The sequence below is a fragment of the Hipposideros armiger genome, unplaced genomic scaffold (assembly GCF_001890085.2).
Source record: "Hipposideros armiger isolate ML-2016 unplaced genomic scaffold, ASM189008v1 scaffold_138, whole genome shotgun sequence".
Lineage (NCBI taxonomy): Eukaryota > Metazoa > Chordata > Mammalia > Chiroptera > Hipposideridae > Hipposideros > Hipposideros armiger.
In genome coordinates, this window is record NW_017731488.1 from 2804765 (window position 1) to 2810764 (window position 6000).

The following is a 6000-nucleotide window of genomic DNA, read 5'->3' on the forward strand; positions in this document are numbered from 1 at the left end:
GTGGGAGGAATTCAATACTGCCAAGCCCCATTCCCCTCCAGGTGTACCGAAGATATAGGACCTCCAAACCTCAGGCCTCCCTTCACCTCCCAGCCCCGAGATGGAAATACTGCCAATTAGGACAGAGCCCTTTGTCTACCCTGTTTGGGTTGCCAAGCCCTCTCCTTGCCCAGCCAGGGTGGGACACTTCTTAAAAGATGGTTCCTACAGCAACTAGGGGGTTTCTTTCCTTATCTCACCTCTCAGGGCACCATCAGCTCATTGCACAGGTGCCCTACCAAGTGCACACAGTAGGTGTTCAGTTTCCACCAGAGACCCTCCGTAGTGACCCCTCCCACCACATCTTCTCCACCTTCTCACCTGGGGCAAGTGGCATGTTGTGTCCTCATTCGGAGCTCAGAAAGTGAGTCACGTTGTGTACAGTTGAACATTTGTGTACCCTGAGACTCAGCAAGTCATTTCCTGAGGTAGAAGAATTGCACACATGCACGAGGAGACATGTAAAGAATGGAAGTAGAAACATGGTTCACAGTAGCCCGAAACTAAAAACATCCAAATGCCATTGACAGGAGATAAAAAATGAAAAACAGCAATTATGGCTGGATCATGGTGATATAATATTGAGTGGAAAAATGCAAGTCCCAGAAGAGCACACACGGAATGGCATCCTTTTTATAAGGTTCAAATACAACTAGAACTACTATGTTTAGGCATAATATTGGGTTGAATCATATGAAATTCCTGGGTTTTTTTACCTATAAAATCGGCAAACTCATAAGGTTCAGCCTAATTTATGTTAAACTAAAAACAAGAGAATTAGGAACATAAAATTCAGAATTGTGATCACCTGGGGATGGGGTAGCCCATTAGTAGATTTAATTTTCTGTAATGTTCTGGTTCTTGGGTTGGATGGTAGGTTCAAGGACTTTCATTTTTGAATGAATGAATGAAGAAAAAGTAAAAATGTATGCTTTAAATAATGAAGGACACTGTTACTTGCAAAGTTCTCAAGGTAGCAAAACTGTGAGTCTACAGTCTTATTTAGTTTTTCCGCCATTCATTTATTCCTTTTTTTAAGCATTCTTTTTTTTTTGAAGATTAAGGCATAATTTATATATAGTAAAATTCACCTTTTTAGTGTATAGTTCTGTGAGTTTTGAAAAATGCATACAGTTGCATAACCACTACCACAATCAAGATGTAGATCATTTCCACCACGCCCCAAAATTCCCCTAAACCCCTGTGTAGTCAACCCCTCCCCTAACCCCAGCCCTTGGCAACCACTGTTCTTTTTTTTGTCTCCATAGTTTTGTTTTTTTTCCAGAACATGTTTAATTGTGAAAGTGCAGGACTGCACTACAAAGTTCTCATTGTGTGGTATGTAAAATGCTGTAGATTAATAAGTAAGAACATGATGACTGAAGCAGCTTGAAACTGCTTTCTTTACCTAGAAAAGAAAAGCAAAAACAAAGAAGGAACATATGACCTCTGAACCTCTGGCTGTACTTTCTGATGTGTGGGGGAAACTTTCTCTGGAGCCCCAGCCCTGCCTCTCACCAGCTTGTGGCCTTGTGAAAGCCACTTCCCTTCTCCTCATCAGTAAAATGGGAATGATAATATTTTCCTCTCTTGAGTGTTTTCTGGAGTAATCTGCGAAAGTCACAAGTTAACTGCTATTCTAACCACAGCCACACTGAAACCTCTCTCCTTCTCTGCCCCTCTCCCTCCCACATGCAAACACACTGGACCCTGTGTATTCCCCCACCACAGTACATACTGAAAAACTCCATAAAAAAACCAATGACACTCTAGGTATATACCCCAAAGAATTGAAAACAGGGACTCAAACAGGTATTTATGTGCCAATGATCACTGCAGCATTATTCACAATAATCAAAAGGTGGAAACAAGTGTCCATCAACAGATGAAGGGATAAACAAAATGTGTATTACATACAATGGAATATTATTCAGCCTTAAAAAGAATGATGTTCTGATACATGTGATAACATAGATGAACCTTGAAAACATTATGGGGCCGGCTGAGTGGCTCAGCTGGTTAAGAACTCACTCAAGAGTGTGAGCTCTGAACAACAGGGTCGCTGGTTCAATTCCTGAGCTAAGCTGTTGCTGAGCTGCCAACAGGTGGCAGGTTGGCTCAGCTAAAAAAAAAAAAAGAAAGATATTATGCTAAGTGAAATAAGCCAGACACAAAAGGACAAATATTGTGATTCTACTTATATTAAATATTTAGAGTAGACAAATTTATAGAGACAGAAATTAGTGGTTACCAGGGTCTGGAGGGAGGGGGGATGGGGGGTTTTTGCTTAATGAGTGCAATAAAAATTGGTGATGAAAAATTTTGGAAATAGATAATGGTGATGATTGCATAACAGTGCAAATGTATTAATGCCACTGAATTGTACACTTAAAGATGTTTAAAATGGCAAACTTTATATATATATATATTTTTTGGTTTGTTTGTTTGTTTGTTTGTTTGTTTGTTTGTTTGTTTTAACACAATTTTAAAAACACAAGGTGGGCCGGCAGAGTGGCTCAGTTGGTTAAGAGCTCACTCAAGAGTGCGAGCTCTGAGCAACAGCAGTTCGATGCCCGGCCCGAGCTGAGCTGCCACTGAGCTGCCAACACAGGTTGGCAGGATGACTCAGCTAAAAAAAGCAAAAAACAAAAAAACCCCACAAGGTAACTTATGGGTCCATCAGCATTCAGCATAACAAAGGAAAAAAGTCTACTGGAGTGAATTTTTGAGATATCAATCTACTTCTCCTGTGCACTTCCCTTTATAGCTTACAAAGCAAACACTTTTTTTTTCTTAAGAAATTTTATTGGGGAACAGTGTGTTTTTTCAGGACCCATCAGCTGCAAGTCAAGTAGTTGTCTTCAATCTACTGGGTTGTCGGAAAAGTCATGACGCATTTTTGCAACGAAAAACATAGAAAAAATACATCATGACTTTTCCAACAACCCAATAGTTGTGGAAGGCGCAGCTCCTTGGCTTGGCCCATGTGGGAATTGAACCGGCAGCCTTGGTGTTATGAGCCTGTGCTCTAACCACCAGCGCTAACCAGTCGCCCCAAAGCAAACACTTTGTAATTTGATCCTTACAGCAGCTCTAGGTAGGCATATTCACTTTACAGATGGGAAAACTGAGGCTCATCGAGGTGCCAAGGCCCTACTGTGACTGAGTAGTGGAGCTGGGTGGAAAGTCAGTCCTTCTGGCTCCCAGTACAATGCTCCTTACTGTGCCCTCCCCCCAGCTACAAGGCTGAGTTTGGGCTTCTTTCTAAGCAGAAAGGCCTGCCTCTAACCAGAGCCACCCAGCTCCGTGTTACCTCTTGGCTGTGACTGGGGGCCATTGTCCTTATCCTTTGCTTCCACCACTGTTGCTCTGCTGTGTTCAATGTTTACTCTTCTGGTCTTCTTCCTTGGCCACCATTCAGGTTCCTGGGCTTGGGGGATGGGGGTAGGGTGGGGGGGACAGGGGGTGTGTGTCAAGGATGGCTGGGGCTCTGGCTTGTGCTATTGGATGGATGGAAATGACTGGGGAGGACAAGTTAGGGTATAAAAGTGTAACCTTGGTGTTGAATCTGAGGACTTGTGAGATAGCCAAGAAATATCATTATTGTACATATGAGTGACATTCAGAGTGATATCTACAAGCTATAAGACCCGCAGCTTGGGGCATGGGGAGGAGCAGGGGGTCAGGAAAGTCAGGATCCGTGGATGTCTGTCTGCTCCTTGCCTCTGGCGTGCTTCTTCCATAGGGGGCAGTAGGGGGCAGCACGCAACAGCGTAAATTGTGGGAACTTTGGAGTCGCGGGATCTGAGTTGGAGTCCTAGGCGCTCCCCTGTTCAGCTGCGGTGTGAACTTAACCTCTTTGAACTTCAGCATTTCTCATCCGAAAATGGGTTTAATGTGAGATAGGATAGTACAGTGGTTCATAGTGTGAACTCTCCAGTCAGAGGGCTTGACTATGTGCTCCAACTCTGCACTTAGTGGCTGGGTGACTTTAACCAAGTTACAGAAGTTTTCTGTGCCCCAGGTACTTTGTGTATAAAGTGAAAGTAGTAATAGTTTCATGTGGTGATTACAACAAAGTCTGGCACGTGATAAGTGCTAAAAAGATAGCTATTTTATTTTAACCCCTGCTTCCTGACCCCTTCCTGCCTCCCCAGAGTCAGGACTCTGAAGCAAGACCAGCACCTCTGAAAATAAGCAGGAGAACAAATTACTACTACTGACCATGACACCTACTACGTGTTAAATATATTATGTGCCTTATTTCTCACAATAACGCCGTGAATAGATCCCAAATTCCCATTGTCTAGCTAAGAAAACAGAGGCTCAGAGATTTAAGCCAGTTGCCCAAGATCACACAACTAGTAAGTGGCAGAGCCCAGAGCTGAGCCCAAGTCCATTCTGTTCAGAGCCTGAGCTCTTTGCAGTCACTCTTCTGGGTACCTCAGAAGCTGGGCCCTGGAGATTGCCCCAGGCCCCACCAGAATCAGGGATTCTCTCTTCAAGAATTCCCTTCTGTAATCAGCTCCAGTTCTGCCAACCGTACCTCTCTTTCCCAGACAGAATTTCCTGGAATTCTGAATGGAATAAATGGACTGGAACCAACGGAAAGGAAACACTGTGAAGTGTGGGAGTTGAGGCTGTCTCAGCTCCTCTGATAGGTCTGTCTGTACAGGTCAGACAATGGGCCTATGACCATTCAGAGTTGCCTCTCCCCTTTCCTTCATTGGCCAAAGGATGGTGTGTCCTGGAGGCTGGAGAGAACCTGAAAATCTCTGGACCATTTCCTCACTCAGCAGGCACCCATGAGCCCCTATGCTGCGCCTTGCCCTGGGCTGAGCACAGAAGACTCTGAGAGAATTAAGACTCAGCTTGTGACCTTGGGGAGCTCACAGTGTCGGGGGAGACACAACACGCTCAGAGATGCCAACACAGAATGAAAGGTGACAGCTTAGTGATGCAGTGGAAGGTTGTCCAGGACTCTTTCGGGTTCCAGGGGAGGGGTTCTAGGAGTGCTTCCCAATGCAGGAGTGCTAGAAGAATAAATAGTTCGTCAGACAAGGTGGTGCAGCTCTGGCAGTGAAAGGGTGGAAGCAGACCCACAAGTGGGCTCTGGGAAGATCACCTGCAGATATTATTCCCATTTTATGGATGAGCAAACTGAGGCTCAGAGTGGGGAAGTCACTCAACCTAGACAGAGCCCCTCACATCCTGGGCTTCTTTTCACCCTGTTCCGTTCTTGTTGAAATCATAGGGAAGGTGGGGGAGGGGAAGGCTTGCCCTTGAGCTTATACTAGGGATGAGAGGCTGGCATGGAAGTGGGAGGAACTGCTGTGAGGTGCCCCTCCCTGTGTCCTGGATTTATGCCACCTGCCTAAGAAAGGCAGAGCCTTGTGAGGGGACATAAAGGGAGGTGGTAGCATGGACTGGGGATGGGCAGACCCAGACTTCGAGCCCCTAGTCTGAGCAGAGAACCCCGGTCTTGCCCTCAGGCCCCACCCCCTGTGGAGTCCAGCACTCAGGGACCCTGTCTGGGGGGCGGGGGCGGGGAACATAGGTCTGAGGGATGAAGAATGGAGGGAAACTATGTGGAGGTCAGGGGTCAGGGCCAGGGGAGAGCATGGGGAACCTGTGGCTAGGTCTAAGCCAGCTTCCGTATCAAGTGGGGAAGGGTGAGGGATTGCCAGGTTTAGCCCTGGGGACTCAAGTTGGGGCAATAGGAGGGAGGCTGGGAGCTTAGAACCTGGCCCAGCTCAGCCTCAGCCTGAGCGAACCTGAGTTTGTACAACTCCTCTATGCTGGTGCTGGGGGTCCCCAGCGCTCTGTCAAGTGGAGCCACCAGCACAGGAGCTCAATAATACATGAGCCAGGGCCGGCCGAGTGGCGCGATGGTTAAGAACTGGCTTGGGACGCCAGAGGGCCCCGGTTCGGATCCCACATATGAGGGCCAGTGACACTGCC